Source organism: Sebastes fasciatus, chromosome 16 (assembly GCF_043250625.1).
Source record: "Sebastes fasciatus isolate fSebFas1 chromosome 16, fSebFas1.pri, whole genome shotgun sequence".
NCBI classification, from domain to species: domain Eukaryota; kingdom Metazoa; phylum Chordata; class Actinopteri; order Perciformes; family Sebastidae; genus Sebastes; species Sebastes fasciatus.
Window position 1 is genome coordinate 17,231,942 of NC_133810.1, and position 25,785 is coordinate 17,257,726.

A 25,785-nucleotide genomic window follows, 5' to 3' on the forward strand; every position below is an offset into this window, starting at 1 on the left:
TAATGTAGTTCAAAGATATAATTTTCAATTCAAAGGGTACAAAAACCTCATCAACAAATTTACTGCTAAGCAATTCAGGAAAGGCTGTGTGCTTTTAAAGATTTATGTATCACATTGATTGTGGAATGACACCTACACAAAATGTGTCAGGTCTCCAAGCAGTTGATATGACACCTTGTATCCCAGTCTGAAACACTCGGTCAGAGGATATGGGACCATATATTGCAAACATGTTTGTACGGGTTTATTTGACAGAGCGTGCTTTTCTCCCCAATGTCTCTGAGTAGCAGTGTCAGATCCAGCACAACAGCATCACATTTTATTGAGACGTGGGGTACACAAAATGCACAAGGCAAGAGAAGCCATTGACAAGACATGGCAGTACAAAATAGGACAGGAAGAGGCAGAGCAGAGGGAGAAAGAAATTGACACAGCCCATACAGTGGCATGTTCCAGATAGGAGCAATGTAAAACTGGCAGCAGTGTAATTATGAGTGACAGGGAGCTCTTGTCAGATTATAAAGTCCACTTAAGTGTCTTAATTAAATGTGATCGATGACTGATTAACTTGATTGTGATTCAGTTGAATGTGCTCAGAAAAATGGAACCTTTTACATGTACAATGTCATGTGGGCAAACAGACTTTATTACTGAAAATTTAACAAAATCCAGATTGTGATCTTGTAGTCTGATAATGATGGAAACATAATCACATTTTGCCTCCCACGACTGTAATCTGCAGCTTATTTATTAAATGTGTGATTCAGTGTTCTTTCACAGTTGGTTAGAATTTCCTCTTGAGTGTTCATCATTGTCAGTCTGCTTATGTAGGCTACCACCATGCACCACGGTGAATCCATTAAATGACAGAAAGACAGAAGGGCAAACTGGTACCAAGTCAGGTCCGTGTATGGCACATCACTTATGTAAAGAAAAAGTGTTAAAGTGACAGTAGGCACACCACAAAATTTCAGTGACAGGTGCACAGGACCAAAGACATACAAGCTTCAGTAGGCAGAATGTATTTGGCATCATTGGGCAAACATTCCATAATAACCTTTCAGCATATTGTAATTCAAGTGTTTTGAGAGAAAACTAGACTTCTGCACCTCCTCATGGCTCTGTTTCCAGGCTTTAAAAAAATTAGCAAGTGACGGGAGACTTTGACCAATCACAAGTCATTTCAGAAAGAGAGCGTTCCTGTTGGCTGTGCTCCGGTCATGTGATCGGAACTTGGCATTTCTTCAAGAAATTTCACAATGGCGGCCGTGTCACAAACTTCCTCATTTTACAGCTAAACAGTACACTACAAGATGATTCTGGAAACATTTAAGGCGAGAAATAAGCATTAACGTAACATAATATTGATACATATTTGATCAGCGTGGCCTAGTTTGACCGTTTGGTCGGAGTTTGCGAGTGATTGACAGCCGGCTCTCATAGACAGCAGATGGACAGCAGACCTCAGATCAGCTCTGACTGCTTGTTTTCCTCAGGTCAGCTCTGACTGCTTGTTTTCCTCAGGTCTGTGAAATCTTGCAGATGCCGTTCGGAGCACCGGAGGACACCAAAGGACACAGAGACACATTATTTTTTTCAGGTGACTTGTTTCATGTACGTAAGGATATAGCAATCGTTTTATAAAAATAACTTTTTTTAATCATGTTTGCTCCAAGTTGCCTACTTCAGCTTTAAGTGCTCGAGCATCATAAAAGCATAGAAACAGTTATATAAACCCATGCTATACAGTTTATAAATGAGATACTCTCTTTTACTGACCTATAACAACTGAAGTTTTTTTTGTTATTTATCTTTACCAAGGCTATCACTGAACTGATAACACTTGAGAGTAAAGAAATGATGAAGAGCAAAAACAAAGAGAATTTTGTGAGAGCGATGTCTTAACTGTGCATAAAGGCATAAATCCATAAATAAACATGAAATTTGGGCATACAGTACGGTGCAGGCATACATTATAACCCAGACATTCTTGTACACAAATATTATGGAAGTCTTTATAAAACTTCAGAGCGATATGGTGGAGCAAAGTCCCTGGGAGGAAAAGTAGATAGGCCTAACTAGTGAAACTGGTGGGTAGTGCGGAGGAATAAAGTTATTTTAAGTAGTCATTTGTAGACAGAAATAAATATACATAACCTTTTTTTAACTAGGAAGTCATATTGAGATTAAAACCTCTTTTACAACTGAGACCTAGCCAAGACACAGTCAAATAGCATCCAACACATAACAAGACAACAACATTGAATCACGGCAGCAACAATAGGTACGACAAAATACATTACATCATACAGTGTATTAACAGGGCAGCATGTTGTTATGTAATTGAAACAGCTGCAGCTAGCAGTGACCACTTCTTTTATTCTATGTTTAAAATCATTTAAAGAGATAAGGGTCTCAAGTTTAAGCTCTGCATGCAGATCGTTCCAGGACCAGGACCATAGTGGAACAGGCTTGTTTAAACTGAAGTCATTTATCTGATCTAAGTTTACATCTGTTTTGGAGAAATACAAACTTCAGGCTTAAGTAAGTAGGAAATTTGCCAGAGATGATCTTATAGACTAAAATGTACCAATGTTGTAACCTACGCAAAGTGAGGGATGACCATCCTACCATGCTGTATAAGGAACAATGATGAGTCCTGAAGCAAGAATTAGTGACAAACCTCAGGTCTGAATAAGCATATAAAGATGAATAAATAATCTTTAAAATGTTTAAAACATATTTATAATAAGTTCATTGTATTAAAACTAGTTTATTTGAGTAATTTCAGCACTTCATTGGGAATTTAAAACAAGAAACTGTTAAAAGAAGCAGTCAAATAACTGTTTTCTGTTGTTTTCAATAAAGTTAATTGAATGACACCTGTCATTGTAGTGGGCGGGGCTTGTAGCGGTAAACGCAGCAGTGTCGGGTAAAGCTATGTGCGCTAAAGTATGTGCGCTACGTGAACGCTGTGGAGGTCGGCAGAGGGAGACAATGTCCATAACTTCGGTTAACTTCGCTTATATCACCTGTCTGAGGACTTATTTCAGTCTGCAGAAGGTAAATGCGTTGTGTGTGTATACCAATTCGATGGAGTTTGTAAAAGTTGTGATGCTACTCGCGACATTAGTGACGTCATATAAACTGGGAAAAAAAAGTTCGGAAACTTGTGTTTGGTGGATTATTTCTCTGTTGTTACAATGCTAATTGGCATTGTATTTTACATGGTTTGGAAGCCTGTTTATTTACCTTCACAATGACGTCCAACTTGAGTTGTTTTGACCTTAGCAGCCATGTCACTTACTGTATGTGTGTTAGTATTGTTAGCTAAGCTAAGGCTAAACGTAACTCGGTATGAGATGGTATATGAGCTGTTGCTTGATTAAAGTGACTGAGGAGATGGACATTTTTACTCATTAGACAGAGAGAATCAGGAAACTGTCCTCGGACCCTGGGAGGAGTAGATGTCTCCTGCCTGCCACAGCTGAAGTTGGACTGTTACAGCATCCAGCCTGCACGCCACTTACAGCCTTTTCTCACCATCCCTCGCCTTCACCATTCTTCAGATGACATTCCCATGGACTTGTGAGTACAAAGTATTATTACACATGCATTGTATCATGCTAACTTGCACTGGCAAGTAAAACCGCTCCATAGCCCTTCTAGATGTCTAAAACTCCACAGGGAGCCTTTTACCAGTCAACAGACAAGTTTAATTTTTTGCCTGTTTTGAAGTTACATAATTAACGTTAATTGGCACAGGCTAAAAATACAAAGCTACTAACTGAATGTTTTGTACACTTGTTTCTTGCTAATGATCATTGTTGTTGTAGCTTAGCGAATATGTGCATTTTGCTAACCTCAAGGTGTGCCCAAATAACTTTTAACAATCGCACACTAATTTCACTAGCATATGCTGCAGAATGTCCTTGCTGTGGAGCACGACTGTGGTAAAGGAGAGCAGCGTTGCAACATTAGCAGGGTGCTACACTTGAATACAATGAATGAACAAAATATTACTTAATAGTTATGCTTTTTCTTGACTTGTTATCAAACCGATTTCATCGGAGATCTTGTTGTCTGAGATGATTGAGGACTGAGAAAACAGTACTCCTGCTGTTTTGGAGGACATGAATACTATTTACTGGCTGAGCATTTAAGTGTTTCCTGAGAGTTTTTCCTCCTGTGTGCATGGTTAAACAAACACTCGAACACAACATGTGACCTTTGTTTTGATTTGATATGACTTGATGTGAAGGTCAAGGAGGCTAATCACAGAGAGACTAACTGAAACCATTTCAATGATCCAGAAATATTACTTTGACGCTGTGTGAATATAAGGTTTATAAACCTTGTCATTACAGCTTTGATATTTGCTATGATTTGTCTGGGCAGGATAATGGTAAATGCAGCCTATGTAATGGAAAAGAGAGGTTAGCTGTAAAACCACTGATCCTTTTAACCTTTCCTATCTCTGGCAAATGACATTGATCAAAGGAAAGGACCATGTGCTTATGCATTTGCAAAGAAACAGGTTGAGAAAAATTAATATAGACAGAGCTATTTACTCATTACCCCTCAGTGCTAAGACCCTGCAAGCCATTTCATAATGTAACTGCCCTTAATACCTCCTTTTTCCTGTCTGCTCCAATCCTCTACCTTCCCTGGTTTACTTGCTCAGTTGCCCGTCTCCCCATCCCTCCCACCACCCTGCCCTCTGTTCAGTCTTTTCTCAGGGAGACGTTAAAAGAACTCCTCTGAAATACTAAGCAGTCTACTTAAAAGAGAAATACTTGGCTACGTTTACCATTATGATCCTTATTAGAGCTAGTCCTTAAGATGTTTTCTACACTTGCATGATGGCTGGACATGCAGGCCTCATTATAGTTCCTTTCTTACTCTTGAAGAATAGTGTGAAAAAAACACACACAAATAAATTGTATTTAACCACTATCTATACCTATTTTTGGGCTTCGGTAGTACTTCAACAGCTCACATTCGAAGCTTTGGCTTGGCTAGGGGGGTTTGTCTCGTCCTCCTGCTTCTTCTGCCCCCTATTTTTACGCCTCTTGTGGATGGTGCACACACACCTCTGTCTGCGCTGAGCATCTCATCTCCTCATCCCTCTGTATGTTCAAGTGTCAATGTACCTCAAAGTCACGTTTGCGGGCCAGCTCTCCCCCTAAACGCCTCTGTGCATTATGCAACTCCTCTCCAGCAGTGCCAATCTGCAAGGCCGTGCGTATGCGTTTTTTCCTTTTTTTCACCCGAGGAAGATCGATTCTAGATGGAAACTTTGTCTGCTAATGGTTAAATAAAAAATGTGAATTGGGGTTGCGGTCTCGCTGCAAACTGTTGGCCTTGATTTTTAACAGCCTTGCACCTACTGTATAGTCATGTGTGCACTTTAACAACTCTATCTGCTCAATGTGGTGGTGATAAGGGCGCAGACAACTCAACACGCAGCTCTGAGTGTTTTGTGAATGTGTATTTGCGAGTTTAAATGTGAGTTTGGGTTCTTTTGAATTAAACTGAACATCCATTCTCTCACCTCAAACTCTCTGTCTCTCCAGAGATGAATTTGTTTTTCCCCCCCCCCATTACTATTATGTATTTTCTAAGGGCCTTTTCTGTTTCAGGATTAACTGTAAATGTGTTTACAGTTAGATTAGCTATCCTGTCACATTTGCTCTCCGTGATTTAGTGGCTTAGTCTGTGTCTGTGTGTGTGTGTGTGTGTGTGTGTGTGTGTGTGTGTGTGTGTGTGTTCGTAATGGGCTGTTGTGTGTGTTTGTTCTTGGGAGAGGGTTTAGGTGATTTAGTGGCAGTCGAGCAGAATGCAGACCAGCCAGGGCAAGGCAGGAGCTCAGACAATTCTGTAGCGGTGACACAAAACGATAACCATTTAGTTATTGTCATGTCCCTTGCTATTGCACAGCTTTTCAAAAGAACTGCAACAAATTAAACACTGCTTTGGTTTGGGGTCTGCACACACACGAGGTGAATGAGCAAGGGATGGAGCAAAGCTGCCTCTATTCCTGGAGGAGGAGTAGGGGGCAAAGCACAGAGCCTGGTGCGATTGAGAGATAACAGCAGTGACCCTGAGTTAATTGGCAATTAGAGAGCTGCCAGCATTATTGTTAAAGGCTATAATTAGGATTGTCTCGCATAAATGTGCGTGTTTGCGCTTGTGCCAGGTCTGTGTCAATGACATGGTCATATATAGGAGGTCTGTTTTCACTTTCTTACATGACCCGATTTGTTTTCTGTCATCTGTGTACCCAAATGGATCTCTTTTTATTTTTTCACCTGCACCATCTTTTTCTGTCATGGAAACAGCACAGACATTTAGGTAAAACTAGGGCTGTTAATAATAACGCATTAGCGCAAATTCGTAACTGACACTAAATTTTGGCGAGGAAAAACTGTCATAGCCATTTTCAAAGGGGTCTTTTGACCTCTGACCTCAAGATATGTGAGTGAAAATTAGTTCTATGGGTACCCACGAGTCTCCCCTTTACAGACATGCCCACTTTATGATAATCCCATGCAGATTCAGGGCAAGTCATAGTCAAGTCAGCACACTGACACATTGACAGCTGTTGTTGCCTGTTGGGCTTGAGTTTGCCATGTTATGGTTTGAGCATATTCTTTATGCTAAATTCCGTACCTGTGAGGGTTTCTGGACAATATTTGTCATTGTTTTGTGTTGTTAATTGATTTTCCAATAATAAATACATACATTTGCATAAAGCAAGCATATTTGTCCACTCCTATGTTGATAAGGGTATTAAATACTTGACAAATCTCCCTTTAAGGTACATACACAGATAAAAAATGTGCGATTAATTGTGATTAACTATGGCCAATCATGCGGTTAATAGCAATTAAATATTTTAATCAATTGACAGCCCTAGTAAAAACACTAACTATAGAAATATGTTGTGTTAGTCGGATACACTGTATTTCTTCACATTTTGTTTTGTTTTTTACCTGAATGACGTGATTTGCCGAAATACTGTTGTGCCCTGTATAGAGAGGTTAGGCAAAAGAACGTGCGAGTACCCACTTCTTGCATGTAGTGCATGTGTGTATGTGTATGTGTGTGTGTATATATGCATGTGCGTGTCGACATTTTATTCCTGATTGCAGCAGGTCATTTTTCCACCTTGCAGTGCTAAGAGAGGGATGAAGGAGGAGGAGGTGGAGATAAGGGAGGGAAGGGTAGAGAGAGCGAGGTGCCTCCACTTTGAAATCCATCTTTCCAAGGATGGATTCCCTACTGAGAGCCTCAGGCTTTGTCCTCCTTTCAGCCCCTTTTGTGTGTGCATATGTGTATTTTTGTGTGTGTGTCAGGTAGAGAGTCAGTGGTTTTAGTCCTGTTATCAGCCCCTGGTGTCAGTCTAGTCTCCTATCAACCCCCCCACTCCCCTTACTCCCCACATACTGTCAGAGGACCCCTCAGGACAGTCCATGAAACTCTCAGCACCGTGTTTTGCAGAACCGAGCTAGAAGCCCCGGCGTAACCTGTGCCAAAAATGAACACGGTGCCACCAATAAAAGCACAGCTGCCATGTCCAAATTTGAAGCCTGAATCCACGCGTTCAGCCAGAGATAAAAATTCACAGCGTGGACATTGTATCTGTGAATAGCCCACTGTGTCCATCTCTGCCTTTTCTTTCACCAAAGATACGCACACATACTTCTAGGCACAGCAATGTACAGTAGCTTCATCAGCTGCACCGCATGTTTTGGCAGTTACGAGAGGTGATAATGTTGGTGTTTATTTTAACACTTAATGCCTTCGTTCTACTTTCATATCACTTTTAGAGGCCTTTTCTGTAATTGCTTGAACGATATCTCAAGAATATACTGAACATATTCAGCGCCATAGCGAAGATTTAGTACAGATGTGTGACTTTATGACTTCATGCCAATTCTTAGCTTATCTTATTTCAAAGAGTGCTATTTCAGAGAAGTTTCATTATTCTAAGGTCTGGTAAACGTAATGGCAGCTATCCCCGGTTACCACTGAAAACTCCCCTGATAAATGAAAGGATTTTTTGATGTGTTTTTCCTCCAGAAAAAAATCCTGCTTTATTAAATTGTTTTGACCATCTTACCACTGGTATATGGAGTGTGTCTCATGTGATATCATTTAAATGCCCCTTACATACAGTGAGAGGAGAAATTGCAGAGCATTTTGTCTTCTTCATGATTATAGCTGCCGTTTTATTTTATTTTACAAAGCTCACGTTGCATAACATTACGTTACAGCATCGCTCCAAAACAAACTAAAATGGTAAACGACTCATTTTACTAGGTGAAAAGTAAACAGTACTAGGTAGACAGTGCACGCACTACACTGCATTAACTGTATCTGGAAATTGTGTGCATGTGAATGAAAGGAAACCCTTTTAATATTTCAATAAACTAATATTAACATACATAGATTAAAGAAAAACTCAGATCTCTACTTAAGTAACAGTAGTGATACTACAGTGTAAAATACTAGCTACAAGTAAAAGTCCAGCATTTAAAATATTAGGCTACTTATGTAAAAGTACATAAATATTAGCATCAACATATACTTAAAGTACCAAAAGTAAAAGTGCTCATTATGCAGAATAATATATATCATATTATTGTATTCTAATTAGTGATGCATTAAAGTGTTCATCACTTTAATGTTGCAGCTGGTAAATGTAAAGGTAATTTTAATGACTTAATATACTGCTGGGTAGTTTAATCTATAATAATACATCATCATTTATTAGTTCATTATATGTTATAGTAATAACCTGAATCTGCAAAAATGTATTAAACTTAGTTGTTTAAGAGAGGGAAAAAGACGGTATTGGATTGGTATCGGTATCGGCAGATACTCAAGGTTGCTGTATCAGACATTAAAAAGTAGTATCGAGCTATCTCTAATGATACTTCACCTTTATCTGAGTCAGATATGCCTCGGTCCACAGTCATCGGAGCTATTAGGACCTCGAGTCCAAACAGGGAACCTGGGGATGTTTGTTGAACTGTAACGTTGGCAAAGTCTCACAGTATGGTGATATTTAAATTATTATTTAACCTTTATTTAGACAGGTTATCTCATTGAGACATTGACATTGAAACTTGGAAGCCATTAAGAGGGGATATTTAATGGCCACAGAGTAACTTTTTGCATGGTTCATGTCGAACCTTGTAGTGTAAAACAGTCTCACAGTCTTGTTTTTGAATAGTAATATGCTTGTCTGGATCTTTTGTACGATCCCCCCTCCCCCCACAGTGTTTTGCACTTCAGTTCCATTTTTTTTATTCAGTAGATATGTTTTGCCTCCTTTTATGCTGTATCTATGAAGCATTTTGAAAACTCTTTTTGGAAAGTGCCCACACATGCATACACACACTTAAGCATGATACAAAGACATTCTGTTAGCACATGAGTAAGACTATAATCTATATTGTATTGTTGGAGTGCAAGGTAACAATAAGAGAGGGACAGAAAAATGTCTTCTACCCCTAAGTGCACTGAGAATATTTAATTTTTCTATTTCACTTTACAGCTTCAGTCATGTTTTCCTTAGCGCCTTACTTTCCACAGTAACCCCTTACACGGCCCTACTTTCAGACAATTTGTGCAGTATAAACATTTGGAAATGAGGAAAAACCAACCAGAAAGATCCTTTGAAGTGGTCGACAATTGGGTAGTCAAGACGCCCAATCCTCTGCTTCTACTTTTTAAGGAAATTATTCTCTACCTTCACTTCCCCTTCTTTTCCACAGAGTATTTTGTCAGCTAGTTTGAAGAGAAGGTTGATGACATCCCAAGCACTTATTCCCAACCACGACCCCTCTCCACTCTCCCACAAACTTTTGTAACCTCACTGATTATACTCCTCACTCCGGTCTCTCCAGGTGGGGTTTTGAAACCGGTGTCCTCCAGCTAAACTCACCGGAGACTTGATTGCACTTTACACAGCTTCTAGTTCAAATCCATGTCTCTTCCCAGCTGTACTGCAATGTTTTATGGTTGCGTCGGGCTCCCAATTCTTCTCTTCTGATCTTGTTATCTGATCAAGTAGCTTCCATCTTCAGCTCCTACCTGCTGGAACCTGAAAACTGTCGACATTCAATACAATGTGAAAACAAGGTGATACTTTATTGATCTTGCAGGGAACACAAACAGGTCAGATCGCAGCAGGACACAGAGCACAAAGTTGGAGGAGATTTCATGTCTTTGTAAAGGACACTTGAGTAAAATGGAAGCTGGGTTTTAGGGCAGAGCAGTCTCTCACTCTCTATGCTATTCTGTTGGCCTATATCCTCAGATGTGTCCTACAAGGCTCAAAAGCAACTTCATACTCTCACAAGTTTAGTCTTGTACTACTTTCTTTTTGGAGCTCCTGTGGTGTATACATAATGTGGGGCTGGCTCTTCTGTACTCTGTTTTTGAATGGTCATGATATCGGTCATGTGTGCACCTGTGACCATGTTCATGGCTAATGTTGCATACTGCTGCAGCAAACTGCATAATATTTTGGGTGTTCACTTATGGCTGCATGCTCAAGGACCTCTTGTGGTTGCAGTGCTTCATACTTTCTCAAAAGACCTTTTATTGCCTATTTGATACTGCCATTGATTGCTTGCTGACTCCTCACTCGCTACTCTAAACCTGCCCCCTACCGGTAGGGGCAGCTAACGGAATTACACACACTGCTGACTGCATCGCCATCGCTCAGCAGCTGCTCCGCGGCGGGAAACACAGTTATTCTGCATTTTTATTGGGGATCAACCTCACGTTTACACACGTATTGTCGAAAAAATAGCCTTGAAGCCTACATAAACGCTTTAAGACGCGGTTACACACGTGAGACGGAGCTAAGACACGCACCAGCACAGAGCTGTTGCAGACATCTGCATAGATTAAAATGAGAGCGTATCTGTTGTGTGAGACTTGCGACGAAAAACACATCTGATACACTTGCAGACTAGACGGGGGCAAGGCAATTGTGGGTTGTATTCATTCTAGGGATGTTCCTTAAGACTAATTCCCTGACGTTTAAACGGAAGTACAAACTAGTCAACTAGTCTAAAAGTACAAAACCACTCAGAAAACAGTCAAAATAAAACTAAGAAAACAGTCAGAATAGATCACAATTTAATCGATAAGGTTAAACATTGTGTATAAGAGCCATTTTAAATTGTAAATCACATTTTTAAATAACCAAAACGTATTTTAAATACTTAAATACTAAATGTCCATAGTATCTGCTCTTTTCGCCTGGTTGTCGCATTCCTCAGTCCAAAAGTCCAAATAGTTTTGAAAAAACGATAGATGTAATCATTTCCAAAATTCACATGTTTTTATCTAATGAAATATTCTGCTGCAGTCTATATTTGTTAGTGTTTAGCCTTTAAAAAAAGACTTTTTTACTGTGGTCAAAAAACAGTTTACTCTCCTGCACGTACCTGTATTAATGGGGCGGTCTAACATAACAGCACCACAAATTATATTTGTATAACCACAATTACACAAAATCATATTTTCCCCATGTTTTTGTGGTGCTAACGTCATAAAATACAGACATTCAAACCTTCATTCCAAAACCTCAATCACAAAAAAAAAAAAAAGAGACATTTCATACAGCCCTATCTGATGGCCTATCCAGTTGATCAGGAGATAACCAGACTGACTGCTGAACTCAGCCGCTATTTCTGAAAGAGGAGGTGGTGGCAGGCGGGGGCCGGGAGAACGCGACGGGGTGGAAGTGAGTCAGGAGCGGCTGATGACTTCAGATCAGAGCGGAGTGCAGGAGGAGCAGCAGCTCTCCACAGCAACAGCTGAGACAGCATATGTCAATGTGTAATTTTAAATGTGTACATCAATAACATAATAACCGACTAGCTTAACGTTTAATCGACAAATCTCGGACATCCCTTATTCATTCAAAACAACATTACAGCAGTGGTCGTTGCAGACACACCTGGCAGAGATCTGCACTCTACTGAGTGCATCTTTCTAGTGAAATATTAGATAGATAGATTCTATCATTGTGTAATATGCTGTGGTTCTTAGTCATCACAGGTACAACCCTCTACTCTTTAGTCGTAACTTGTGGGTTATCTTTACATGCTGTTTGACTGTATTTATCTTGGGCTAATGGTAAACCTTGGTTTGCTTGAGGTGGAGCTGTCCAGCCCACTGTGGTGCTGATTACTGTTCACGTGCAGCAGCTTGTTCACCTTTCTTTCTATGGTTGATGTAGATGAAGCAAACGTCTAGATTCAATGCCAGCTATATTTTTGTGCACCATAGTTGTAGCACAGGAGAAAGTGACAATATGCAAAGTGTTGTATTTTATTAATATATTATGCCTTGTTATACTGTTACTATTTGGGAGAAAGACAGTACAGCTTTGTAAACTTGTTAACACCTGTCAGCAGAATGCCACTAATTTAAAACTTTTCTTTGTGAACAAAATTTAAGACATTATAATGAGCGTGGTGAGCATAAATTCCACTTTTAATTGACTACTTAATAATCTACCTTTTGATTTATTTATTTTATTATATTTGGTGGCAGTGGAACTGCTATCATTACTTTGCAAGTCAGTACACTATAAGGGCTCCATTCTCTGTCATCAGCATTGGCTGATTTAACAAGACACTTGATCCAGTTTATCAATAATGCATCCATGCAACTTACCTTCTACCCAACATTTATGAATCACTTAGTTCAATTTGGAAGCACCATGCCTCTACTAGAGAGAAGCCTTAAAGACCCAGTGAAATGGAAAATACATTTTCCCAGTTTTAATCCTGGGTCCCTGTTTTAATTGTTCTTTTATCTCTTGTTATATACCAATTATACTGCATGTCAAACAAATCAGTATCTGAGTATTTTTACATTAAAATCCTTGCCTTTTATCTTCTGTAAAACGGTTTCAAATGTTTGACGACTCCTTCTGCACTCAGGGGCGTTTATAAAAAAATCATCCAATCAAATGAGACTTTGGGCGACTAGCTAGAAACACCTGTTTCTAAAACAAAGTGGCTGAGGTCTAATTGCCGATTTTCGAAAAATCGGCAAAGTTTCCTTTTCATCTCGTCATCCTCCTGGTCTAACAACAGGTGAAGAAGGTGCGTGTGGAGCCAACAGTCCTCTATAGCTCCGTATCTCGCTAAACTCTAAGCCCACCCGCTTTTTGGCAAATGAAATGCAAAGGATTTGATTTAAATCCTTCTTTTTACTGTACACCGCTCAAATATTCAGTTTCACTGGGAAATACGTTACAGTACAGAAGCTAAAGACGCTCTAACTTCCGTTTCACTGGGACTTAAAGGCAGAAGAGGCCATGTACAGTGTCTTTCCTCTAATCCCTTTGAATCTCACGCCTTGTGGAAATGGCAAGATTTGGTATCAGCAATTTTAGTGCTGTAGTTGCTTGCACAGCTCTCACGAGGTTTGTTTTTACAAGATGCAGTTTTCCGTAGGGTATCGGTAAAGAAAAATCCATTACAGCAAAGTGTTAGATGTACTGCCAATGCCCCCAAAATATTACTACAATGACAGAATAACTATTCCCACAGTGTTTGTCTGTGGTACATGATAGAATTCCTGTTTATTGATATAATTCTGGTACAAATTTTTAATGCACAATATGTGTAATAAAAATCTCTTCTATGGACTGTTTACCAGCAGAGACCATACGGTCTTTAATTAGTTGTAAAACCCTATAAAACTAAAAACTCCTACCCAAAATTGAAAAAATTCCCAAACTTTTCCTTATTCCCTTTGTGTTACCACAGAAATCTGTGTGCCCTACTGTACTACTGCATTCTACTTTACTTATGGGAGTTTGTGTCTTTCCTGTCAATCTTCACGAAATGATATTCAGTAAAGAAGAGATGCCATGAGAATAATCTCAGCTCCCCACCCACCCCCTCCTTCAATATATACACAGACAACTGCTCACCCACATGCTTAACACATTGTAAGACATTGGTGGTGAAGTTCTTGTAGGTGGCAGTCTTTGCCTCAGGAGAGGCTATACGTGGGCCTCAGAGTTTCATGGAGAGAAGTTGCTTTGGATGAGTGTGCTCATGATTTTTAAGAAAGTTAGAGGTGGGGAGAAGAAAAATATGTAAGATTCTTCGGGGAGAGAGTGGGAAAGGCTTTTAAACATTCAGAACCCATGACTCAGAGTTTGCACAGAGGCAGGCAGGAACAGGAGGGCAGAGATGGAGAAGGTTAGCCTCACTAAACCATCATAGGCCTACTAATCTGAACAACCTGGATATATATAAGCACAGAACCAATGCCTTCGGTTTGGTTTGTTTGTCTTTCTCAGCCCCCCCAAAGACAACGTGTTACACACCTGCAGCAATCTTACATCATTTGAACAGCATCATCAGTCAGACTGGAGAGAAAAACAGCAAGACAATGAGGTATTATGTAGCTGGGGGAGAACGAATGTAAAGCAGGGGTGAAGTTAGGTGAGCGTGTGTAGAAAATTAGGCGCAAGGGAAGGAGCGAGGTTTGCCTGAGGATTAAAAAAGAAGAGCTTGAGGGCGAAAAAGTTAAGGATAGAACGAAAGGGAGGAGACCCACGAGAAAGTGAGAGGGGGAGAAGGGAGAAAGCATGAGTGGTTAGCTATACTCCAGGTATGTGTGCCTTCAGCCATAACAGGCCACTGGTGCTTGGGAACTAGATTATGCTTCTCGCCCTCTCTCACATAAAGCTCCGTATCTTCAAATCTTGGACTTCGATCCTAACAAACTGCATGTAAAAGTTTGAAGTGTTATGAAATCAGTCATTGGAATCAGTACATAAAAAACTGTATATACACGGTACCCTGTGTTGAATAATGTAGAGTTGATATCGCAGACAGCTGCTTTGTGACTCATACTCCGCGTTGCTTAATATAATGAAATCGACTGACGGATAACTTGGTTGGGCTCTATTTAAGAGATGCTGGATTATTTACACAGCATTATCGTATGTTTATTATTAACATGATACAATAATAATTTTTTTAAATATCACGATTATCGCCAATACAGTGGAAACCATCATTATATGGATCAAAAAGCTTGGGACAGAATCATTCCTATTCAAACGCTGTTTAAATAATTCACTTATAGTAATCAAGTAGTCCGCTTACAGTGTCCATTTGGGGTCTTTTCATACATGACAACATAAGGAAAAACATTTAAAACTACGTTAGACTACATTATTGAATATTTTTTTTTTTTTTTTACACTATTCCCTTGATACTTTGCCTCGCAGACCATCTGATTTCCAGCTGGATACCTGAGGCTGATGCTGCGTGCACATTGATATCGTAATTGGGAAAGGAAAGTCATCTCTGAATGAAAAACGAATGTGCACGAGGAAAGCACCCTCATCAAGTGGATTGATAATGCCTGGACACGTAATGCCCCCAAAGTGAAACTGTGAAATTATGCACATCAACAAAGATTCGGTTATAATAATCTTCCGCTTATAGTGTTCAATTTGACCTGGACAGATGTGATCACTCTAAACGGTTTCCACTGCACCGTACATCGCAACAACCCCTAATATACACCTTCTAGAAACAAAAATGTTGAACAATGAATGAATGAAAAAAACATGGAAACATGTTGCTGTACCTTTTTTTTAAAAATATGCATCATTATCACCACAATGAGCTCCACATTTTCCATCATCCAGACTTTCAAAGAGGAAGAACACAAACCGAAAGAAGCTGTTCATGTTTTGTCATTTTGTCAGACACCGTTTGATCTGATTAGGTGACTCATGTCTGTCTGTGCCCACACATTTGCCACCGAGAGAAACAGTAGTGCATACAGTATGTGTCTGTGTGTAAAGGAAATGGTTAGAGAGAGAGCGCGAGAGAAAATGTGTGACTGGCATTGGAGACTCTCTTGTTAATATGGTCCAGTGAAAAAAAATAAGCTCTCCGGAGACACATTTAACAAGGGGAAAACAAAGGTCCAACATCTGTCTCCTCTCTGCCACCTGCAAGCCCAGGCAATCATATACAGTACATATGCAGCCAAACATTGGAGCAATACCAAGAACGGTTTGGAGAAGGTCCCAGAGTATTGGAGTCGGCTGCCTTGTTAACATATTTGGCCCCGGTAGAGAAACGGAGCAGCTCTTCCCTTGGTGTGGTCAACATGGAGAGAGTCTCGGTAATTCAGTCTTTTATAGAAGATCTTAGACAAAACATCAAGTCGTTCAGTCAAAGGGATCTGTCATATTATGGGAATAGTGTTTTAGTTTACTAATAAGGCATGCAATGCTTTAATCATGCTGTTTGTGTACTTAATTACATTGGTCCACATGGAGAAACGCATAGAACTCACCCACTCTGATCAGCACTGTCATATCCATTTGCGTGGTCGGCGAGTCAGAGAGATGCTTTGCCCTTTGAGTATTCCTACTGCTAAAACAGCCAAAGCAGAAATACATATACAAAAGAAAATCTGTAATATGCATTAACCAAAAACGCCAAGATAATGTCATAAAACAGTGCAGCAAAATGGAGTTAACATAATGCAAAGTAAAGAATTTATTCATCTTTTTAAACAAATTTGCCTTGAGATTTGCTGTTTTCTTGTAAGTATAAACATGGCATTTTCAGTACAAAAGCACTCATAACTAATAGACAGAGGCTCTCCGGTTTATATGATCAACAGTGCCACAAAAAAGTTAAATAAATAAATAAATAACAGAAAGGAAATTCATTATGTTGCTTAAGTTCCATTTGTCTCCATTAGTCTGTCATACTAATGCATTAATTGAACCTTATGAGGGTCTGTCATCTCCTTGCTTTACTCACGCATTTTACATTCTGCTAGCTGCTAATGTGGGCACTGAGTGGGCGCTAAAAGTTTGTGGTCATGTCTGGCGCCTTCTTAAAAATGAGCTTGCTGCATTTGCCCTAGTTGGAAATTGCTTAAAGAATTTTGCGAGCAGCATGGGAAATGATTCATCATTTCTTACCCAAGGCTTCCACTACAAAAGAAATGGCATTTTTCTATTCACTTCATGATTTGAAGTGACAGTCACCATGTCCCCTCAGCATGGCTCTCTGAGTCCCTGGCTAACTCTGAGGTGGCTGCCTGTGTGATTGGCCGGGCAAAGTACGGAGGAGAGTGGGCCAGAGGCAGAGCAGGGAGGCACAGATAACCGGCTTAAAACCAGGTGAGAAACGGTGAGACCAGGAGACCTTTTTTTTCAGGCACTGGGCAAATTGGCTGCTTATTTACTGAAATTGTCCACAGCATTGCTGTATCTTTAAATATTTAACACCATGTGTTTAATACTCAACATTTTAATCTACATGTCCTTGGTCACTGTGACTATCCAAGCAGATACATCTGGATTTTAAACGCGTTGAAAAGGCTACATGAATAAAAGACATTTCAAATAGTTGTACAAGCTTGTCCATGCTTTCAAATAATACATCATGAAATCCCTCACCAAATTTGGCAGTTATTATAGGTTAGGGAGTTTCAGGTGTTTAGCTGTACACAACAGATAAGCGTGTCTCACAGTTTTCATGTAAATGGACTGTAAACATGAGTCTTTTCTAATCCCAATTCAGACTAATACTGCAGGTGTCACAACGGTTAGTCATTTTGCAAAGTTTTTTGCACATTTTCCCTACTTTTTCAGTCATCTGTCATTATAGATTAGGGATGTGCATTCCAAGCAAAAATACTATTTGAAAATCACTGGGAATTAGTCGATTATTATTCGAATAATACCCGCCGTGCGCCTCCAGGTACCCAACTCTCACGTGGCTTTGTGCAAGCAGCACACACGTTTTATCGGTAGTAATGTTACTACCAGGCAGCGCCTGTAATGGTTAATACAAGGGAAATATACAGTATATTCTTTAAGATGGTACGAATAGTCGCATAAACTATTTGATTTTTTATAATTTAACGACTATTCGAAAAATTTAAAATCATTACCCATCCCTATTATGGATAACTGCCGTTCCCCACCTGTCCTAAAGTTGCCCTCAGGGTGTTCCCACCATTCCCATTCCCTCTTCCCCATTCCCTCATTATCTCTTCTACATGTACTATACATACCACCCCCCTTTCCCCAGTCATTTGCCAGATCGTCTACTATCCTACTACCCAGTTTTAGCATTCTAGCCTTCGTTCCTGATTCTTGCTCGTCTGCTCCTGACCACAGCCTGTTCCCGGTTTCTCCTGCCTGCCCTTTGCCTACTTAATTTGCCCTCGCTGACCGATTACCTATTGCCAAACTCTTACCCAGTAAACGATTGATTGCTTTCAACTGCTCTGCCTCATGAGTCCCGCTTGTGAATCCATATCTCTGTGTACACTGTTACAGTAGGGCCATTAGTAGAAGTGGAGAAGCACCCAAACACTCAGTCCTAAAAATTGCTCATATAAACAGAATTGTTAAAAAAAACACTGTACTTGTTTATGTAATTTATGCAATGTTGTGACAAAGTGTATGCTAAAATAAAATTAAACAGACTATTAGTCAGGGGATTTAATTACCTCAGCCAAAATTACACTCAGCATTGTCTTTATTCAGTATGTGTCCTGTTTAAAGTTTATTCCTGTACACACTGAGCCACATAAAATATACGGCAAAAGATAAAAAAACTCATCAAGGATAGAAGTTCAGTAAAATTCATCATTGATGATGACTAGTTTGAGCCTCTATTGCTATGTCGCATACAATTTGTGTACTTCCATACTTACACTTGCCATTTTGAGTGCACAGGTGCGTTCATACTGACAAGTATGGCAAAATGCAGTGCACTCTAATGACCTAGATGATGTACTCAAAATGGTCAAAACGTTGAGTTTGGAACACTGGACAATTCTCACCCTCAACGGTCGCCATCTTTGCTATGTAGTGGAAGGAAAGGGGCCACCAATGTATTTCAAACTTGTGAAAATAGCGGGCGAGGAAGCTGCAGCGGTTGTGATTGAAACGACAAACATTGACTATACATGTGAGTTTTTTTCACTAAACACCACTATATTGTAGTCTGATAAAATAGCCATTATTGGATTCATTTATTCGTCTGAATTAGATTACTGCCGATAAAGCGTGATGTCCGTGGCTGACTATCACCAGCTGATCTACCAGCTTCCAGTGAGTGCACAACAGCCGCATGCGATTTGAGACAACACTATCCTCTCGAAAAACGCAAGTAAGTACAGGGTGTGCACAGTGTACTACATGGAAGTGTACTAACGGAAGTATCCGAATTGAGACAAAGTCTATGTCTACCTTCTGACAGTCCATGTTATGGTGCGTTATCCAATAGGGTTCGGCGGTATGTAAAAATATTCCAGCCAGCCACAGTCAGCCCCAACAACCGGCGATTAAATGTGCGTATGAAAAATACAGACTTGGTATGCAAAGACCTTGAGATGTGAAAATATAGTTGCTCTACACGCTGTTTTCCTTGCTGTCTCTCTCTGCCGTCGCTGGCCGCTTTGTTCTACTGGGTTAGCTCGCCAAATGACAGACTGTCACTGAGTAGTCTCGCATAGCCAGACTTATCTCCACGCTTCGTTTTTGTGCTCTGCCAGCTGTCCGCTGAGCTGTGGCTCTCACTCGTTCTTTTGAGGCAGACATTAAATTTGCAAAATAAAATTACCAAAATCAGCCAAAAAATCCCCCTCCCCCCCAAAAAAACAAGCAGCGATGTACTCAGCCAATCACTGATAGCCGATATGTTCGTCCAATTGTTCATCCCTAAGTATCCTATATAGCGCATTGATATTTAAAAAGAAGGTATCATGGCTTTGAAACTGGACTACGTAAAGGTTAATACATTAACACCTGTTTTCTGAAATCCCAATGAAAGCACTAAGCACTTCCATTCACACTCAGAAGTGCACTTACTGTAGCTTGACCATGATCACTTCTTCTTTATCTTGATCTTTATAAACACTTTGCAGGCATTTTATTACAAGCCAATGTCTCCATAATGAAGGGCTGAGATGGGAGCTGGGATTACACACCTGTGGTTACTGACACGCACAAAGGTCAACACTTCATCCATCAACCTTTCTATACATCTACCCTTCAGCCTGGTCGTCCCTTCCCGTATCCTTCAGTCCATCAGCCTCCCAACACCCTGAGTTCACGCTTTTGTTCTTCAAGCGCTGCCGTGATCATGATCATACAGATTACAATAAAAATGTGCATATTAACAACCTACTCAGAACAAGCTGACAAAATCACGAATGCTACTGCTGTACAATCCCAAAGAAGCAGGAAGTATAATAACTTAAATTCACCAATGTTTGTGGTAAAACAGTCAAATATCTACTGGCATGATTTTCCAAGCCACTCAGAATTTCTTTGAACATTTTCGTTAATAACTTGAGAAATTAAAGCACACCCACACAGCAGTAATAATATTGTACCCTGGAAACAAAAGATCTGCATTAATGAGCAGAACTGCTGGCAGAAGTCTTTACAATTCAAATACTGAGCTCTGCTCTGATTGCAAATTAGCTTTCTGTATGATTTGTTTAGGGAGAATCACGTTTCTCTCATGCTGCTATTTTGCTGTGGGTGAATAGTTAAAAGTTAAATAGGATTACAAGTGTTTCCTATAGATCTATGCCTATGTGGGTACTGTTATAATCAGGATATGTATTGTGTTCAGTGCCTTCCAAGTGTATATTTTGTGTTGACATTTAGGTTTCGTGTCCCCACTTTCCCCTCAACCTGCCTTGTCTAATTCTTCTTCAGCTGGTTTGCGATTTGTTGTATTTCCTGAAATTACGTTTGAAAGCCTAGATAAAGAGGGTGACCTTGTTGCTTTCAATCAAAGCTGGGTGTGTGGGCATGTAATCTCTCGAGCTAACGAGTGAGTGAACATTACACATTTTCAAAATGTAACATGTCCTGCGGCTGCATTTCATTATGCTCGTGTCAGTGAAAAAATGTGAATTTCTGTCTCCTTTTTTAATGGATCTCTCTCTGCGATTGTTGCGCATCAGTGCAACGTGGCGAGTCTAGAAAGACGTTTTGCTTCACCTGCTCAGTCACTGAATATTTCTCTGATTTTCAGCAACAAATAATATAGCACTTTGATGTTTATCACTGATATTTTCGATTAGATTTAGGATCGCATGCGTTGGAAATATATTGATGGTTAGTTTGACTTGTTCTCTGATTCACAGGTATCAGAAAAAACACATCCCCCCTAACATAAATGTCAGCACCAAGACATGCGAGGCGTTACGATGCGTTGAGATTTGATTTTTCCACATAAGAGATAAGTGAAAAAGATGGCAACTGTGATAATGACAGTGCATACGATGATTTTGGACAAGAGTACGTTTCCTTGTGAAGATCAGATACCCCCACCCTCATGTACAGTAAAGGTCAATAGCTGGATACGTTTAGATAAAAAAGATCAGAGAGATGTCCCAGTAGAAAGAATCAGCCTTATCCCTGTGAGGCTGAACATTTTGATACAATTTGTTAGCACACATACACAACAGCAACAAAGGTGTTTTATTCAAAGCAAGGCTTGTAACCCTGAAACTGTCACTATTGCTTTATGTCAAAACTAAAACCGAAACCTTTCCAGATGTGGCAGCTTTCAAGTAAATGATTTATCATTGCAATTTTAGAGATCCAACAAATTCAAAGAGTTCCCATAAGGCCATCAAAATGTTTTTTTGAGTTCAAAAGATATGAGTGGTTATACTGTACAAAAACTAAATAAATGCACACAATAGCCTTTCACTGTAACGTTCACTATTTTATTCATAGCATCATCAGGACTGTTGAGGGCTGTTTACCAAGAAAAGCTTCCCTGTGACAGCTACAGTGTTTTTAAACTTAAAGGTCACCTATTATGCAAAATGCACTTTTCCATGTCTTTTAAACATCAATATCTGTCCCCAGTGTGTCTACAGGCCACCATAGTATCATAAAAGACCATCCTCTCTCTTTTTCTCCTCCTCCGTTTGTCCGGAAATGGGTGCAGAAAAAAAATTCGCTTTTTTCCTTGTATTCTGACGTCATTAGGGAATGCAAGTCACGTGAGGGTTTCCTGGTCGAACCAGAGAGAACCTTCAGTAGCTGACCCCGCCCCACAGCGCGTCACTGTCTCTCCTCCTCAACCTAACTTGAGCAAAGTCTGCAAGAACCAGCAGAACAGGCTTCATGTACTCCCATCATCTAAATATAACATGTTCTTTCACAAAGGCTTTATGTAATTACACTGTTTAAACAGATGATATTTATATATTATATATATTTGATGTCATGCATGTAGCAGATTACAGGTAGTAAATAGTGACTGTAAGCAACACAACACATTTCTGTTTCACAGTCAAACTTTATTTGAGTAGACAGATGACAATATTAATTATTCACAGCATTTGTAATCATCTCACCTGTTAGTTAGTTATGTTAACATGGTACAGGAGAAAGTCTTCAGCTCTGGTAAACTATGGTAAGCTAAGCTCCGGTGGTCTGTAGTCATGGTAACACAGAGACAGCTACTACTGTAAATAATATACCATTACTCTGATCTTCCATACATTGATCTTTTAGCAGAAATAATGAACTGACTACTGTTTCACATCTTCTATTTTCCACCCTGATGGTCGCTGTGTTTACACACCGTGTCATAGCGGTAGCATGTAGCTAACCCGTTAGCATGTAGCTACATGCTAACGGGTTAGCTCTGTATCTCCATGTAAACAGAGCCATCTGCTTTCAGCTGTCTGCTCTCCTCTGGGATGATTCTGTCGGTCATTTCTCACAGATGGATCTGTAAAGACAGACGTAAAACAGAGTGTATGTTTACGGTTTACAGAGTTGATGCATGAGGTAAACACTGAGCTAACTAACAGAGATATAAACAGCATTATTTACCTGAGAGAAACCGTCAGGAAAACCTGGAATCTGGACCGCAGATGTTCATCATGTGTCGCCGATTTCTGATCAGATTCCTCCGGTAACGTGCGCTGGGTGAAGTTTCTGGTTTATAAACTTTAAAGTGGTTTATAAACTTTATTCTAGCTGCTATCTCTCCACTCGTCTCTCTCTCTCTCTCTCTCTCTCTAGAGAGAGAGAGAGAGAGAGCTTCTCCGAGAGGGAGGGGGAGGGTGACGCTGTTGTTGAGGACGTTTGATTGACAGAAAACGCTGACCAATCAGAGCAGAGTGGGAGGAGACAGAGGCTACAGACACAGAAATCAGCACTTTTGGAAATGGGCTGAAACAGAGGTTATAGAGACATGCTGGAATGCATGATCTGATTGTTTTTTTGAAAAAAAAACTTCAGAGACATGGTTTGGAGGTGTCTGAGACCTATAATAACTAGTTTAAATGGAGTATAATATGTGACCTTTAAGAAAAGGAAGACAGGTTACAACCTTAAAAGCATGTCTTATTTTCTCCATAATACGTGATCATAGACTTTAATCTACCTGAGGAAGTAAGGTACTTGATGAAGAACAAGCGACCCAGTTATAGTTTTGGAGATGGACGGCTCCACATATTGATGGAGGCTTCACCTACTGAGAGGCCTGATGTAATCTGGAGCAGAAAGGCCGTCAAATGGAGACTGGCTGGGCAGACAAATAGGGCTTCATCCTTCTTTCTACTTTCCCTCTTTTGGCAGCAGTGTAAGACAAATCGAAGACTGTACGCCAAAAGCAGTGGGAGTGATGGACAACCGCTTGGAACGATACATTCCTGCGTTTTTCCACAAAACATTTCAATTATTTACTCTCTTTAGCACATGCAGGCCCAATACCTGGCCTACAGGCAGTTAGTAAGTTGTTGCTGCTACTTTGGATGATGCAACAGGGTGATGTTGCCCTCTGGTGCAATGCTGAAAGTCCAGAGGGAGTAACCTGATGAAGATGATGAACACAACTTTTTCACACATGCCTTAAGCATCTGTGGCCAAGTTCACCAAAACTCTCTGTATATTCATGACAAAAACTGTGTACGCACAGAGACAAATATGCACATTCTGTTCTTCAGATTCATAGTACGGATGTAGTACGGATGTCAGGGTTCACGTTAGCCGGTATCACGTGTAAGTTGTCTGGCAGATGAAATTATCAGCTGCCAAAATGTCCGTTGGGAAATATGCCAAATAATGAAACAACTAAATGAATATCATATTAAATAGCCTAATGTTGTGTGACCTATAAGATATGTTGCCAAGACAACAAAGTTTACATGCCTCCTTTTTTTGTCAAATTCAGTGAATATCTCCTCGTGGTCTGCAACCTGTGTGTGTGCTGAAAAAACAGCTGGTGTTCATACACAACACTATTTTTAATTTGAGAAAAGCAGAATTTGCACTGACTAGCTTGCTATTTTATTTTTTAGACCGCTTCTTAATTTTCAAGTCATGTCAAATGTAGGCAATTAGGCAAAGAGTATAGAAGCAAAGAGCCGAAACTCTGTATGCGGCTGTAATAATGGATATATTGGCTATAATTCATCTCTTTAATTATCTTATAATACACCCATGGGCTGGTTTCTGTAAGCCTATACCGTGGTTGATGTATTAACATCTCTGTTCCCAAACAACCGGCTATCGGACAGTAGCTAGTAGTGCTAGTAGCATGACATAAACAGAATTTAATGTAATTTAGTTGTATGTCCCTCCCCGGCGGGGAGAGAGGGCGCAGTGAGCACTTTGGCCACGGCCCCGGGAAGAACCTTCGCCCCGAGCCTTTCCAAGCTGGCCTAGAGCCGGTCGCGGCGCACTGCCTCGTATCCGGTACTCCCCAGCCTGCCGTTTTTGCGTCAGTTGGATGACTGAAGTCAGACAAACAAAGATGCTGTCACATTAACTGCTCTGTTGTGTGCCATTGTTTGCCTTTTGAGTTGGCATATCACTTTTAAAGTGGATTGAAATGCAGTAAAAACACTGAGTTTCAATATTGTCATACCATCATAGCACCCTTTGGGTGTTTTTGGGTAAATGTAATGTCAGAAGATGTTTTTTTTCCCAGAGCCTCTCCTCAACCGTATAAAACCGCTGTATCAATTTTTTTTTTTTTTAAACAAAAAAAAACATAAAATGTACATGAACATGCATAAAACAAAAGCAGATCCTGGATAGATAATTCATGAAATGAATTATGCAATTCAGCGCACACCTGGCTGCAGCCACTTGGATGATCTGTGGCCACTCCATGCAGACACTCGGGGGATCATGTGTACTATATGGATGGATATTCAGAATCTGGTGAAGCAGTGACGTCTTCTCCGTAATCTCTTTTCCACAGAGTTTGGAGCTGACACATACTCATAGGCGGCGCTATTAAGAAAATTATCACTGGAAGAAATTAAAAATAAATTAACCTTCAACAAAATTATATTATAATCGTAATGAACCGAAAATATTTCCACACTTCTCAGCAGGTGGGGTCCGTTCAGTCTGCCTGGGGGATTTAACTTTGCGGGTCAGAGTCAGCCGCTCGGTGTGTGAGGATCCCCTCGTGGGACCTCTCCCCAACGCTGGTTGGCGGCTCGCCGGGTGAATTTCCGTCCGTCTCTGGTTCGGCTTGGAAAGGCCAGGGGTGAAGGTGGCTTGTGGCTCTGGCCGTGAGCTTCACAGCAGTCTCTTTTTTTCCCTTTTACCTTGTCCTTTTTGGGGAGGAGAGTCATAGAAGGGAGGTGGAAAAGCGAGTGAAAAGAATCACAATCGTAATTAAAGATGATGCACCAGCAATCAAGATTGTTAACATCAAACAAAAGCTGACG

General features: G+C 40.2%; 1 long non-coding RNA gene across 1 annotated transcript in view; it reads left to right on the forward strand.

The window, feature by feature from the left end:
• Positions 1-2,954: 2,954 nt before the first annotated feature.
• The window catches only part of LOC141752285 (uncharacterized), a 110,367-nt gene continuing 87,536 nt past the window's right edge, over positions 2,955-25,785 (forward strand). Inside the window, exons 1-2 of the long non-coding RNA XR_012590200.1 lie at positions 2,955-3,063; positions 3,424-3,588. This is a non-coding gene — a long non-coding RNA (uncharacterized LOC141752285). The remainder of the gene's footprint in view (positions 3,064-3,423; positions 3,589-25,785) is intronic.